The sequence below is a fragment of the Urocitellus parryii genome, chromosome 1 (assembly GCF_045843805.1).
Source record: "Urocitellus parryii isolate mUroPar1 chromosome 1, mUroPar1.hap1, whole genome shotgun sequence".
Taxonomy (NCBI): Eukaryota; Metazoa; Chordata; class Mammalia; order Rodentia; family Sciuridae; genus Urocitellus; species Urocitellus parryii.
Window position 1 is genome coordinate 76,860,642 of NC_135531.1, and position 16,745 is coordinate 76,877,386.

At 36.9% G+C, this 16,745-nt stretch overlaps 1 protein-coding gene and 1 pseudogene across 4 annotated transcripts in view; one reads left to right on the top strand and one right to left on the bottom strand.

Annotated features, from left to right (window-relative positions):
- The window catches only part of Mctp1 (multiple C2 and transmembrane domain containing 1), a 516,302-nt gene that overhangs the window by 294,308 nt on the left and 205,249 nt on the right, over window positions 1–16,745 (bottom strand). The window lies entirely within an intron of this gene.
- LOC113180734 (activator of basal transcription 1 pseudogene) lies at window positions 1,111–1,866 on the top strand (annotated as a pseudogene).

Consider the following 16,745-nt stretch of genomic DNA (forward strand, 5'->3'; position numbering starts at 1 on the left):
ATACCCATAGAATCCTTCTCTACAAAGCACTCTAGGCAGCTGTAGCCAAATCAAATTTGACATTTAAAATGAATGCTGTCTACTAAGAAGTTATAATAAAAGATAGGCTGCAAGATGATGAAAGAATTAAATCATTTGGAGAACAGGAAAGATGCAAGTTATTATGGGAGAAGAATCTGAGGGGTACGATTTTGACAAGGGAAGATTTGCAAGACGAGAACATCAGGAAAAATCAACCTGATCCAAGTGGTGAGTAGTTTGCAGAAAGTGCATCACTGAGTTGTATGGGAAATAAGATAGAAAAAGACTGACATACAGGGAGACCAGGCTAAGGAGAGTTTTAGCCTGTGGGCAATAGGAAACCATCACATGTTTTTGAAGAGAGAGAAAGTGTAAGCTGGCCTCCTGACAAGCATTTATTTTCTGTCCTTCATGTTTCATGCTCTGGGCTAAATGCTCAGATTTCAGAGATGAACAAAACCTGGCCTTTTTTTCCCCTGTAAAATAGATGAGAGTAGAGAAATCCCGTGGGCAAAGGAATTATTTAAAAGATTTTGTAACAGTTTCTTTTAAGTCGAAAGAACAGGATATGATCGGCAGTTAGAGAAACAAAAGATGGATTCAAAAGATATTGAAGAAATTCAATCAACTGAATTTGCCAACTGACAATATGTGGCAGAGGTAGGAAATGGAGGAATGTGTCATACAGAAGTTTGAGCTGACCTTTGAGAGAATGGTAAAGCCAGTAGTAGAGTAAAGGAAGGAGGACAAGATCCATGGTGTCATGACCCAAGAGTCCCCCAACCCTGTGAAAGAAGGATATCAAGAACCACCGTGGCTCCAAGAAGCACATACATCAACAAACTGGCTATGGAAAGATGCTACCGATATGTGTGTATTTGTGTGTGTGCGTTTTATATTATGTAGAATATCTTTTTTCAAAATGTTTATTAAGAAAGATGTCTCCAATGCTAGCTCTGAAACATGGTTATTTGTCATTTCAAATATCTTGAATGACATTTCCAACTTGTTTGTACTGGTGTTTTTCTTTTGAAGCCAGGGAAATAGGCCCTTTACAGCATTTATCATAATTTCAAGGAGTTAGTCAATATGTCTTCTCAGCAGAAGACAGAGGCAACTACTGAGAGAGGGCCATTGGAAGAAAACAGAGACAGAGCAGTAGCAGGAGCAGGAGCCTGGGCCATGTCCTGCCACACTGCAGCCCCTGAACATCCACAACCTGCTCAGGGTGTATGGTGAGGTCAGGATCCTTGTCTTCCAGGCAGAGGACAGGTTCGAGAGAGGTAAGAAGGAGGCCACACCAGCCTCCAGAAGAAGAAAAGCAATCTAAGTACATCAAGGACTACACTGAGGGGCTGGGTGGAGTCCCGCAACAAGTGGGTGGCCAAACGTAGCAGCCAGTCTGTGCAACTCTCCCATGGGTGCTGGCAGGCACAGCCCTTTCCGTTATGACCTGTGGATCCTTTGCTCTGTTTTCCTTGATCCCACCTCAGTGAACACCTTGCCTTTGAGTACCAGGTGTGACACCAGCGCTTGAGAGCAGAGGTTGCTCATACCAAGCAAGAGACTGACTTCTTCTATCTTTGGAGTTTAGAGCGGGGGCAGTGCTTCCTTGTAGCTATGGGGACCCTACTCATCCAGAAGGCTACTGGGTGTTTGCCCAGCGTCCCATGAAACAGGAGCTGAGGACCTGGAAAGCAGCTTGGCCAGGATGGTGTGAACAGGCTCACCTGGCTACAACCCAGACCAGGCCTCCTACAACCAAGGGTTCCTTGCCAGAATCTTTGGAGTATCCCACCACCCTCAGAGAGTACAGAGGAACCCTCTCTGGTCAGGAACTCATGAGGGATAGGGAGGCCCTTTCACCTCCTATCCCTGCTCTGCTTCTGGTCTACCTCATGCTGGAATGAGACATGACACCCAGGCAAACATTTTCAACTTGTTTCTGAAAGGAGGAGTCTCTGGTGAAGCCTAGACATGGAAGTTTTGTGGGCCTTCCCCTGTCTTATGCCCAATTCCTATAAGTGCCTGGCTTTTGCACCTTATTCATATTAGCTTGATTATGACCACTACAGATGCCTGTTAGTCTTGTTTGACTTGGTTGCCTGTCTCTTGTTTAGTTGGGTGCTCCTAAACAAAATGCTACTTTCTTGGACCAGGAATGGCCTTTATTTGAACTTCTGGTGGAAATGGCTGATCCAGGCAGTCTTCTTCTGTTTACTGAGTACAGACAAGGGAACAATATCATTTTTATTTAGAAAAACAGGTATAGGAGTTACTGGTTTGGAACTGAATTAGGGGTGAGAGACCTTTCAACTTTCACTTTGTGTTACATTCATTGACCTTCACTCTATCTCCTTGTCTCCGAGCCTCCATTCAATCTAGATCCTTGTGGGTTTTTTTCTATTTAATTCCTTAGCCCAGAACATTTATCTAGTATATTTATTAAATTGCATTGTGAGAAACAGTGACAATGGGTGAAAATGACCTTGGTGTTATGAATCTTATATAGGAGCTAGGGCTGTAGCTCAGTGGGAAAGCCCTTGCCTGGCATGTGTGAGGCACTGAGTTCAATTCTCAGCACTGCATATAAATAAATAAAAAAGGTTTATCAACAACTAAAAAAATATTTTTTTTAAAAAAAGAGTCTTATAGATCACTAGAATAAGATGGGCATCATGGTAGAAGCATATAAGGGATAGAGTCGGGGCAACGTGCTCTGGGTGTGGACCCCATTTGTTATCACAGGCAGCAGGAAGGTCAGTCTTCACTAAGTCTCCCCAAGTCATTTCTGGAGGTGAACTGGGAAAATGGCAGAGCAGAATAAGTCTAGACTGCTCCTGAAGTTCAAACTGCTTCATAGATGGAGTGTTAGGGCAAACCAATGTAAAAGGCAGAAGCTTGGAGGAAAGCTGGGAACCAAGATCCCTCAAGTGCTCTCATGTGTGTTGGGGCTGTGCAGGATTCACAAACACATGCAGAGGAGCCCTGATTGCTTCAAAGAATCAGGGTGAGCCATCAAAATGAAGTGGAAACTTGGGTGTCACAATGTATACACAGAAAATAATATAAGGAGTTAATGACCTGTGCAGTTATTTTTTATATATGTTCTTACTAAACTGTAAGATCCATGAAGGCAGAGGCCATGCCTGTAGTTTACATAGATGTAGCCCTGTCATATCCCGGGCAAAGAGGAGATGATCAGTACATATTTCTAAATGAACTAAGATGTTAATAATGGAAAAGAGTTTATTTTTTTAAATTCTTCTAGTTAGCCTTTGCATTTTCAGAGGTCAATTAGAAAAAGAACAGTAATGGCAAAGGAATGATTGTCTAGAGGAATCCCAAGCAGTAAATGCTTGGGTGGGGAGGACACCTGGGTATCTAAGAGCCTTCCATGCCTAAGCTCTTCATATCCTTTGCTTTTTATTCAATCTGGTTTATGGTCTCAGACATTCCCAAATCAGAGTTTTACATGTATATGCCTTTGATTAGTGATGCTACAACACAGATAATAAGAACAATCTCTTTTGTAGACATAAATGCTACCTATCTTAGTCTTGGTTACTTAAAAAGGAAAGAGGTTTATTTTGCTCACAGTTTTGGTGGCTGGGAAGATATTGGCATTTGCTTGGCTTTGGGTGAGAGTCAACTTGCTTTGCAACAATGTACTATCTCAGGAACCAATCTAATCCCATGAGAATGAGAATTCACTCTTACAAAGAAAGCATTGATTCCTATTAAGGAGCACACTTCCCAACATCCCTAAATTGGTAACTAAATTTCAACATTTATAGGGACAAACCAAATCCAAGCCATAGCACTAACTCTCTTAATAAGTTTTTCTTGTTACTCAAATCAAAACTAACCTCTCCTTTTCTGTTCCTTTTCTCTCCCTAACCTCCCTTTTCTGAGTTTCTAGCATAGATTTCTGGATTCCAAATGATGCATCAGGTAAACATTTAGAGACTTGAGAGATTAAACTTGAGGAAACACCAGGTGCTCTCTGAAATTAATTACTCTTCTTTAGTTCTTGAGTGGATCTGTCTCTAACCTAGCTGTTTCTTAGCATTCTAATTTTGAATATGTTGGAGAAAATATAGGTTTGCTCACTCATTGTGTATTCCCAACTCCATTGAGCTTTAGTTTCTATGTGTTAAAGAGGCTGGAAAACTATGAACTACACTTCCCAGTTCTCTTTGTAGATAGGATTTTGCTTAGGTTCTTCAGGTAGAAGTGAGCACTATGGCAGCCTGACAAGCTTGGTATAAGAACCATCTGGTTCTTCCAGGGAAGCTATGGCAAATTTTGGTGACTAGTCCCTGGTATCATAAGTGCCACACACTAGGCAGGAGTAGCAAAAGTATAATGTGGTTGGTATTTTTACAGACCTCTTTAGTATCCAATACCAGTTCTCTTGACCTGACTTCTTATTTAAATTATCTGGAGGGGATTCTGTGTTTTGTAAACTAGAACCCTCCTCAGATCAATGACAAGTAATAGGAATAGATGCAGGCAAGACATCTTCAGGGAGCCAGTGATCTGGATTATCCAATGATATTAGAGGTTGGGACACAAGAAATGCCATGAGTTAGCAAAGTAGGTAATTAATTACCTGGAAATAAGAGCTTTAGTAATGGCTAAACTCTGGAGTCCAAATGACTGCTGTACTAGAACATTATGAAGGGTATAGGATATGGGGAAAAGGCCTGTTTCTAACAGTCCTGAAAGTTTAAAGAGAAATGATAAGTTCAAAACCTTCAATTCAGAGCTGTTGACAATTGCATGGTATAAGCAGGTATAAACAAAACTGTCCCAGGTAAAATGGAATGCCTGTTACTTAATAAGTTAGTCTTCATAGGAACCAGGAGGGGAAGATAACTGGGGTTTGAATTTGAGCAAATTATGTTATATGCATTTATGAATATGTCAAAATTAACCCCACAATCATATAAGACTATAATGCACTAATAATGCACTAGTAAAAAATAAGTTAGCCTTCAGTTAAGCAGAAAGCAGAAACATCCAAATTATAGATATGATTCTGATCATATCAAAGCTTACTATTGTTTGTTTTAGAATGGAAGTACAACCCTGGGTTTAATTCTGAGATTTTGATTTTCCAATTTTCTATACCAAACAAAACAAGCTTATAAATACTCAGGCCCAACAAATGACAACATTTGCTGCTGTTGGAAAAAGTACAAAATTCAGTGCTCCAGGAATGTCTTTCCTGGGACTCCCACGACCCTGATTACTCACCAGCGGCTGGTCCGCTAAATTGATTGTTCTGTGAGGCATTGCTTCATGATTGCTGATAACCTTTCCACCCACACATACAACTAATAAAATAACCTGAGTCAAAGCAAGAGAAATTCTGTTTTCTTAATCCTTATGTACGTGGCACACTCCCTTTTAAAATCAGACCAAGAACCCAGCCTCTGTGGTTGGAGATACAAATCCATGGTGGGAATACAGGCTTCAGAGCAACTACTGAACTTCACCCCTGTACCATCCGCTGGGCCCCTTTGTTTCTAATCTTAAAGATGCAATAATAGAGACCTCATGAAGGACCATTTTAATTATGAAATAAAATGTGTCAAAATGCTTAGTAAACATAAAAAAAATTATTTAGATATAAGTATCTATTCAGGGACAGGTGATGAGAAGAGTTATTATAAGATAAAGGAAATATTACAAGCATCAAGGACAAAGGCCTGGATATAAAGCCTAGCTATGCTGTTAAACTGCTGTAAGGCTGAGGGAGATTTTTGAGGTCTAGGGGTCCTTGTTTTCTCCTCTTTAAAATTATAGAATTGTGAAAAGTTAAAGAAATAATGAAATTGAAAGTGCTTAGCAAAGAGACGATTTACAAAGTAGATTCTTCCTGCTTTTTGCAAATTATAATATGTATTATGCATATGTACTAGGAGTGTTTATCAATGGTCAACCAGAAATTAGAAACAAGCTAGAAGATCTTCCTTGGGTTATGTCTGGGAACTTTTGTACTCTTTTATTACTTAATGATTGCTATCTTTACTATTTCACCAAAATAATATTCATTAGACCTGAGAGCAAGATAGATTTTATTTGTATTAACTCTTCTGACCTTTCTGTCTTTTGATGTGTCCCCAAACATACTCGTTCTTCCTTAAAGAAAACCAAATTTCATCAAAAAGCAGAGTTAACAGCAAACAAAACAACTCCAAAAGATATAAACTTATCAAAAATAGGCATCCTGTACTAACTTAGTGGTTGATGTTACCTGGCTTGCCACATATGCTTCTGACAATAAATATTTCAATTAATCAAGATTAGTTCTGTTATTTCCAAAATTTGGGAAATATACATAGGAAACACTTAGTTTTGAAGGATTTAAATTTTTGAAATTATAACAATCTTAGAGAGAGAAACTTATGTAACAGATATTTTACTTGAATTTTGAATTTTGCTAGAAAAACACATTCATGTCTATGCTTTCACAGCTAGAAAACTGTCACCATAGATACCCTGAACTCATCAGATTTTATGAAAACCCGTCAAAGAAACCTGCTTATAGATTTAATTGCATACCTTTACTTTTGAGGGGAAAATATATAGTGTATCTCCTTTTTTTTCAGTGAATTACAAAGTGCTTTTTATCTGTGTTTCTGTTTTAGAAACTTATAGTTTATTTTAAAATCAACTCCAGGAAAACCCAAAGAACCAAAGTAATATTTTGGTAGTTCTAAAAGCACTGATATGATTCATATGGAACATTTTTATTGACATGGGCAAATGCTTAGGGTTAAAAAATAGTGAGGTGGAAAATCAGATGCAAAACTGCGTACAGATGATATATGGACACTAACCCACAACAGGGAAGGGGAAGATTAGAAATTCATTGGACTAAACAAAGGGGAATGAAGGTAGAGGAGGAGGGATAGGAATAGGAAAGACAGAAGAATGAATCAGACATATCTTTTCTATCTGCATATATGAATACACGACCAATGTAACTCCACAAACATGCACAATCACAATAATGGGATCCTAATTTGAACAAGATATACTTATTCTATGTATGTAAAATATTTCAAAATATACTGTACTACAATGTAAAAAAGAGAGAAAAAGAGAGAAAGAAAGAAAGAAAGAAAGAAAGAAAGAAAGAAAGAAAGAAAGAAAGAAAGAAGTAACCAATAACCCCTGTAAACAAACAGTAGACTTGGAAATGGCTGCTCAGACTGAAAAACAGCTATTCATACTTGAAACACTTTCTACTTCACAAAAAATTTCACATGTCAGAATTCTGGAATAGAGTAGGTAGGTAAGCCCTCAAAAATTTTTCTTGATGAAGTATTTCATTTGTTCTGCATGTAGAAAAAGTTAAGTAATTCAGTACTGATGATTAATAATGCAAGAATTGCACTGAGGTTAGTTTATGGAAAAAGGTCACTATGAGATAATATACATGGCTATTGATAAATGACACATAATCCTACTTACTCTACTCATGATGTTTCAGAATATTATAGATTTTACCTTATTTTCAGAAAACAGTAAAACAACAAGAAATTTTAATAATATATTCTTAACTCTTTGTTTTCAAATGATGACTTCATTGAAGATTGACAATATTAAAAATGTAATAATTATATTTATCCATTGCAAAATAATAGGAGGAAAATATAACAGCATGCTAGCAAGGGTTATTCTGTGGGTGATGACATTAAGGGGAATGATTTTCTTCCTACCTTCAAGAAGGTTTCAAGTTTTTAACATATGTGCAGCATGTATTGTTCTAATAAAGACTTTAAAATCGGTTACACATCCACATTTTTACATAATACCATATTAATGACTGTTCTGCAACTTGTATTTGGGGTAAAAACTGGGAGTTCATAACCCACTTGAATCAAATGTATGGAAGATGATATGTCATGAGCTTTGTAATGTTTTGAATAACCAATAAAAAAGACTTTAAAATAACAATATTATTCTCTGCTGCTTCTACCCTTGATGGCTCTGTTAAAGATACTATGGAATAGACTTATAAACTTTATTTGATTCAACAAAGGCTTTCACATGGAGCAAAGAAAGCATATCAATATGCCAATTTTATTGACATAGGAGTCTTAAAATAAAGTTCATGTATATTTCATTCCCTCAAAACAATTTCATGGTCACAGGTGTACAAATGTGGTTGGAGAAGTATTTCATATACTCAGCTGTGCAAATATTACATTATCCCTCACAGGTAAAACCAGACTACAAATATAGAACTGCCTGTGAAGACTGGCATAGAGTACCCCCCAGTGAATATTTTGATTTCTATTTCATTTTTACCACCTTTGCAAACACTGGTAGAAGAGGTTATTAAGTTTTCAAGCAACAAAATAAGTAACAGAGTATTGAATTATAATACAAAGTACAAAATAAATTATGGTTTTATACTGATATAAATGATTTGAATAAGTAATTAAATAAATAAATGGCAGAAAATAGAATGTATATTGTGGAAGAATTCAAGATACTTTATGTGGAAACTCTTCCTCGGGGAGGTAGAGCATCACTCCCCACCTCTTCAGGTTGGTATGCATGTAGTGATTTCCTTTCACAGAGTACAGCATGGACAGGCTTGGAAGAGGACTGGGGGAACTACCTAGAGAAACCTGACAAATGCTACCCCAGGCAGGGGAGGAAGGTTAGCATCAAAAACGGTAAGTCACATTGATAGCATGCAGCTTTGATGGAGTGATGAGAAGCACTTATCGATCTATCTATCTAAGGCCCTATGGGCCCTCTCCTCTGCCAAGCCATGAAAAACACACCAGGAAAACCTGTCGAAGAACATTCTATTAAAATACCGGACCAGTATACCTCAAAACTGTCAAGGTCATCAAAAACAAGGAAAAGTCTGAAAATTCTGTTTTATTTTCACAACTTTTCCATAAATCTAAAACTATTCTAAGATAAAAAAATTTATTTGGGCTGTGCAAGGTAGTACACACATGTAATCCCAACTACTCTGGAGACTGAGGCAGGTGTATCACAAGTTTGAGGACACCTGGGTAACTTAGTGAGACACTGTCTCAGGATAAAATAAAAAGGGCAGAGTATATAAAAAATAAAAAAGGTTGGAGATGTAGCTCAACAAATTCCTAGTACAAAAATAAAAGAGTTTATTCATAGAAAAGTTCTGTGTAGTTAATTCTATTGTATAAATAATGTAGTGTTTGATAGGGACAACCATGCCAACCATGCTTAGTAAGCATATGGACAAGCTTCATAGAAAACATGTTAGTAAAGAATTAGCCTAACACTCCCCTCTACTTCCTTTTCCTTTGTACATTCTTCAGATGATAAAACTAAGGGTGATATATTTAAGGGATACATTTACATATTAATTATAGTTAGTAAAAATAATTCTCTAATATTGCTGCTGATATAAACATTTTACCTCCAGATAACTCTTGAGAAGTCTTAGTCATAAGATTCTAATTCATCAGTAAAGTTAACTATTACCTCAACAAAGAACTTAGCTCTTTGACTCTCAAAACCTTATATAAAAGAGGAGATTTATCTACAATACTTCCAAATTTTCTTCTCCCTTTCAAAACAAAAGAGAGCCACCCCTACTAAATTTTTAAATTTATATCTATTGCTATAAATAGTTCATGTTCTTACATTTATAAATGAGGAGTAAAATAGTACCTACCTGATAGAGTTTTTGTGAAGACTAAATATAAAAATATGTGTGAAACACATACTATCCTATAGTAAAAATAAAATGGACCATGCTTTTATACTCTGAAAATAACAGTGTAACTATAGATGATTGTGAAAACGTGGTGATGTGAAACATAGATTAGTATTTATTTGGGACTTGTAGACACATTCCAAAGGACATACTTTAATGGGGAAAAGTCCAGGAAGTTGGAGAAAGTCATTTTTTTCAGGGATAAAATTCTGAGATTTCTATATTTTCACACTCCTCAGAACTTTGCCCACAAATTGAAATGCTCTCACCTGAGTGGGATTTTTGTGAGAGAAGTTTGTCATTCTCAACTATTTGTGCCTATGGTGAGTGATTAAGAAAACTATAAGGGTTTTCTGCACATGTAAAATCTACTGGAGCAATAAGTTGAAAGCAGTATCTGCTATGAGTAAAGCATAAATCTTCGAAATGATCAAAAGTGTATTATAAGAGATAATCAACTACAATGACAAAAACTGGTAAGTTTATTCAATTAACTGATATTTTTCAAGTGTTCCAGAATTATCACTAACGTGAAGTAATCAACACTGCTATAAATTGAGTACTATCACATGAGTAGATAATGTTATCATTTCTAACTTTTTTAGAACTTCCTCATAATGTAGAATTAACCCAATACTCTAAGATGGCCAAACGTTTCTCAGTAATGGGATTCAGTGTGGAAAGCTCTGTTGAGCTTATTATAAGAACACATACTCTTCATCTTGGCACATAATCCCCATCAAAATTGCCCTGCTTCCATTAGCAATTTTAAAGAAAGGCTTAAGGACTAACTGACCCAGGAACATAGATAACTTCCTGCCTGGAGAACAGCCTCTGGGTAGTTCCTGGATAAAATACAGTGACTGTATTGGTACCTTCTTAGCCTGTGCCTCTACACTCCCCTTTTTCAATATCCTCCAATTTCCTCTTAGATATTCAGTGTTGTTGTGGGGAAGCTCACTTGCCCATCAACTCAGAAGCCACAGTAGACTAGTTCAGGTTGATATGGGACCTGAGAATATTTGGGCACATCTTCAAACTTGACTGGGAATGTTAGAATAAAAGCTTTACTCTTTCCTCCTGGGTAAGAATGAGGAAATGTAGTGGGCTGCGGGCAGACAGTTTGAGTTTGCAGAGAAGGGAGCCATATGAGATAAAGATAATAATGGGAAAATCTGGTAGAAAGACAGAAATATAATAGATTATTGTTACTTGATTGAAGTAGGAGGTTAGTCTCCAGATTTTCTAGTTATTCCAGTCAATAGAGTCCCTTCACAATTTTAGTTGGTTTCAGTTGTGATTTTTGTTATTTGCAATCCAAAACTTCACAATGATGAACTAGATAACACTGATGAAGCACAAACACGGTCCATTTATTCTGCATTACAAACGTAAATTATTTTTACTAACTATAATTAATATGTAAATGTATCCCTTAAATACTCTTGTTATCTTAGTTTCACCATAAAAGCTAAAGTTTATGCAATTTACTTCATCTAGGAAATAGAAGTGGAATCAATGCCGAGTGTATTCTTTAACCACTATGCTAATGATTCCTTCCAGATTTAAAAAAAAAAAGGCTAAGGAATTGAATAGACACTTCACAGAAGAAGTGTAATCAATCAACAAATATATGAAAAAATGTTCAACATCTCTAGCAATTAGATGAATGAAAATTAAAACTACACTGAGAGTTAATCTCACTCCAGTCAGAATGGCAATTATCAAGGATACAAGCAATAATAAATGTTGGCGTGGATGTGGGGAAAAAGGTACATTCATACATTGCTGGTGGGACTGCAAATTGGTGCAACCATTATGGAAAGCAGTATAGAGATTCCTTAGAAAACTTAGAATGGATCCACCATTTGACCCAGTTATCCCACTCCTTGGTTTATACCTAAAGGGCTTAACATGAGAAGTGATGCAGCCACATCAATGTCTATAACAGCTCAATTTACAACAGCCAAACTATAAAACCAATATAGGTGACCTTAAACAGATGAATGTATAAAGAAAATGTGGTATATATACACAGTGTAATATTACTTCGCCATAAAGAAGAATGGAATTGTGGTGTTTACCAGTAAATGGAATTGGAGACTATCATGCTAAGTGAAATAAGCCAATTCCAAAAAAACAAAGGCCAAATGTTTTCTCTGATATTCGGATGCTAATTTATGATAAGGGGAGTGGGTTTAGGGAAGAATAAAAGTACTTTGGATTAAACAAAGGAGAATGAAGGGAAGGGAGGGGGAATGGGAATAGGAAAGATAGTAGAATGAATCAGATATTACTATCCTTTGTGCAGATACGATGTAATTCTACATCATGTAGAACCAGAAGAATGAGAAGTTATACTTCATATATGCATGTCAAAATACATTCTACTATAATGTATAACTAACCATAACAAATAAAAAGAAATCAAAAAGAGAAATAGAAATCTGGAACTACATAATAATTTTAAATTCTCAGGTCCTAATTATATAATTTTACTTATCTAAAATTTCAAAATGGCTGTAGTAAAGGACAAAGTATTTTAAATGTGTAATACACAGGGTTTCTAAATCACAGATTCAGTATATTCCTCATGAAAAAGATATTTCTCTCTGCCATTTATTACTTCCAGTAATTTGGGGGATGGGTATCTTTTTTGTTTCTAATCAAATCTCTTTGGTGTCATTAACTAAGCTAATTAGCTAGATACTATTTAGGATAAATAACTTGTTCAACACATATAAGATGGGGGTTTACAATTAGAAAACACAGTCATATATACTGCCTTTATTTCAGTTAATGTATAGAAATAGTGTATAACTTTATCCCAGAAGTCAGAGGGAAAATATACCCTATGGAAATACAATATATATTTATAAAAATGTTTTTTTATTCCAAAGATTAATACATACCCCTTTCAATGGGCACAATGGTATATGACAGTAATCCTAGTGGCTTGGGCAGCTGAGGCAGGAGGATCACCATTTTAAGACCAGCCTTAGCAACTTAGTAAGACCCTAAGCAACTTAGAGAGACCCTGTCTCAAAATTAAAAAAAAAAAAAATTAAAAGGGCTGGGGATGTCACTGAGTGATAAAGAAAACCTAGGTTCAATTCCCAGTACTACAACAACTACAAAAATCCAAAACAAAAAATACACACACCTTTCATTTTATAACAAAATATTATTCATTTCTTTTTATATGTCTTTTTCATCTTTATATTTTATGGCTGAATCTGGTTCCTGTTTCTCTGAGTTGAAAACATAGAACTCTACCCATGACCTCAGCATTTCACTTTCTAGAGAAATTCTAGTTATTACTGAAAAGACTGAAGACTTGGGATCTTGTTTTTTGAATCTCACTGCTTCATCTGCTGAGATGTGAGACCAGCTGCCTCTGTTGGTTCAGTGCAGCAGTTTGACAAGTTCTCAGTTATGTGTGATTGGCACACCTGCACATGTTCCCAAAACTAAGGCCCATTTTTCAAGTTCCAGGAAGGAAGAGTTTGTTTATACAACCAAATAAAATAGGTGTTATGTCTACATATTGGGCCAATAAATACATTAACTTAGAGTATCAGTTACAGTATAAAAAGGTATAAAGATTTGGCAGTTCAATTTACTTTTATATGAACCTGCCAAGACTAAGCAATAAATAAATATAAATCACATCAAGCTACCAGAATCCAGAGGAAGACTCTGAAATTCACTGTTTTCTTGAAGTCATTATTTATGGATAGATCAGAAAAAAGGTTAAAAATTCATAGCATGATATACCATCATGATATACCATCCTCTTGTTAAAGATAAACCAATGCTTAAACATTCAGTTGGGAGCACCATATGTAGAATTCCCAATAATATCTATCTCAGGGTATCATTTCTTTAAATGTGCACACTATAGCTGGTACTTTAAAAAAAAAACACTGAAAGCTAAAATTTTACATCTTTCACCTAAACTCTAGTGCTTCTCCCCAAAGGTAATCACCATCAACATCTTCTTGAGTATCCTCTGGAAAGAAAATATATACTTTTAAAAAATGTATGAAGGTAAGGGTGAATGCATTGTATGGGCCATGAAGCACTTTCATTTTTTAAATCTTGTCACATTTTGGCAATTGTTTGATATTTGCTTATTCAGAACTACCTCATCCTTTCTAATAGACCCACAGTATTCTGTTGAATGTGCATACCATTACAATTTAATCAACTTTTTGCTGATGGGCACTTATATTTTGATTTCCCCCACTTTTTACATTATTATGAAATTCTGCAGAGTACTTAATTGCATATAGATCTCAGTGTACTCTTCTTAGTATCTAATGGGTAGTTATAACCAACAGAATTTTTAGGTGTATGGACTAGATGTTTTTCACTCTTAGAGCTCTTGTCAAATCAATCACTTTCCAGAAATACATCAATTTATGTTTCCACTAACAGTGATTGAGAGTTTCTCATATAAGCGTCAAGAACAGATGTCATCAGACATTTCCAGTAAGTCTTCTGCAGAGAACCACATTTAAAGATGCCCAGATCAAAAGTTAAGATATTTCATTATTTACTTCCACTTCTCAAAAATTTCTGAATTTAATCCAATTTATAACCTATTTCAACGCTTGTAAAAATTGCCTTCCTCTCTGTAAAACTTCTTCAAAGTGATCCACTGCTACAGCTTCTGAGGTCAACCCCCCATAAGGGGTAATTGACACTAATACTAGAGGTTTTCTCTATCCTTGGAGGTTGTGTTTCTACTTTCCTTGAGACCCACAGGACTACCAATCTCCTGATTATATCATTCATCTTAGCCTTTTTTCCATCTCTTTCTCTGCAGTTGTGAACAAGAAGAAACTGTGAATGAAAATGTCACAAACATGGAGGAGTTAAGAACACGCACACCTTCAACCTTGTTGGTCTGTCACAAATTTTTAAATGCTTGCCCTTTTGACTGATTAAAACAAGTATCTTCTTGTTTTGTTTTGCATGCCTTTATTTACTAGTGAGATTGTCTGTTGGCCATTAATATATTTTCTTATGAATGGCTTATGTGTATTGACTCTTTTATGTTAAGCAATGTTTAATTGGCTAGCGTGTGCCTTTTGTAGATTAAGAGAAATAGTAACAGATACATTCTAAAGGGCAAGGGTTATGTGAATGGAGCCAAGATCAGCAAGTACATCTCTATAGGACTCTGATAATGTGCTCATCAATTCTAGCTCTGTCTACTAAACATGGTGTGCTCACACATAGGCTTTTCACAGAAGGTCTCTCTGCAGCAACCACTTGCTAGATATTTTTCCTGGTGCATTGCAACAAAATTTAAGGTTCTGTGGTGGCGGTGAGGGTGTGTGATGGAGGAGTGTCAATTTCCTCTTGTCCTGTGTGTATGGGTCAGATGACTCTCTGTCCACAGGGAGGGCAGTACCCATCTGAGTATTTTGTTTTCATTGGTGAGTGGCACATCATGGAGAGAGGACTGTAAAAGGTCTGAGTAAAGTCCAGGTGAGAAAGAAAGGGAATAAAGTGCAAGGAGAGAAGGTTGAGAGAAGCATTAAAATGAATTTCTTTCTACCTGTAGAATCCAGCTGGATTCTGCCATGTGCTACCATAAGAAAAAGGCAGCATAGGTGGCCTGGATCTTTCTACCTTTACAGAAGGTGAGGGAGAGAGGGAGGGAACAGAGGGAGTGCAGTTCTGGGCAGGCAGAACACTTTTCTAAATGTTGGCTCCCTGGCAATGCAAAAGGTGTGATTTTCAGCTGCCTTCTCACTCATCTTCACCCTCTGTCCCTCCATTAACATCAATCCCCACAGCCTTAATCAAGACCCATTCTCTGGTGTGGGACTCTTCTAAGTTCCCTGTCCATATAACCCACCTGCTTACCTGACCTTTCCATGTGAGTGTCTCATGGGCAACTTAAACTTCATATGTCCAGGTCTCATCTCTTGATATGGTTCTCCAAATTGTTTTCCACTTTGACCTCTATTTTTCAATTCAAACAAAGTGTTCACCTGCCTATTAATTAATTGCACAGGGTCATATTTTCCTCTTCTTTTCCTCCAAACTACTTCTACTAATTCTTCTTCCTCTTCTTCTACTTCCTCTTCTTCTCCCCCTCCCCCTCCCCCTCCTCCCCTCCTCCTCTTCCTCTTCTTCTTCTTCTTCCTGTGGTGCTGGGGATTAAACCCAGGGCCTTGTACATGTAAGCCAAACATTCTAGAAACTGAGCTATATCCCCAACTTAACAGCAAATCCATCAAATAAAGTTCAAAGACGAATCTTAAGTCTTTCCTCTTTTTCCCCCACACCTATCACCACTAGCCTGATCACCCCTAGCCTGAATTAGGTCGATGTCATTCTAAGTGATATTCCATCTTCTACTCCTCTACAATCCAGTCTCCCAGAAGTGCTCATCAAACACTCTCCTGCCTAGAAATTTTCAGTGGACTTCCATGCATTGAAAACTCCTTAGTATGGCTTACAAAGCTTTGTATAATCTGTGCCCCCAATGCCCCAATTTCAACTCCAGCTATTCCCCCACCTCACTGCACAGTAACCATGGTGGCCCTCTGTGAGTTTCTTGAATTTGCTAAGGTCTTGTCCTCCAAGAGCTTCACACGAGCTGTTGTTGGATACTGTCTCCTCCAGGCTATTTTCATGACCAGATCCTTACCCTCCTGGAGCTCTCAGCTCATATCTGTCACCTCCTTAGAGAAGCTTTTTCTTACCACCCATCTAAAAATTCTCTACTAGTTAATGTTTACCACAACAATCTCTTGTTTCCTTTATGCCACTTTTTGCAATTTGGAAATGTCCTATTTATGACTTGACATGGTTTTAGTAGATTCTATGTCTGTGTGATGCACACTTGCACCTCCTGCTTTTCAGAGTAGTGCCTGGAATCAACACATATTTACTCACTGACTGACTGACTGACTATGTGAATGCATGCATGAAGACTTGTTCCTGGATTCAGTGGAACTTA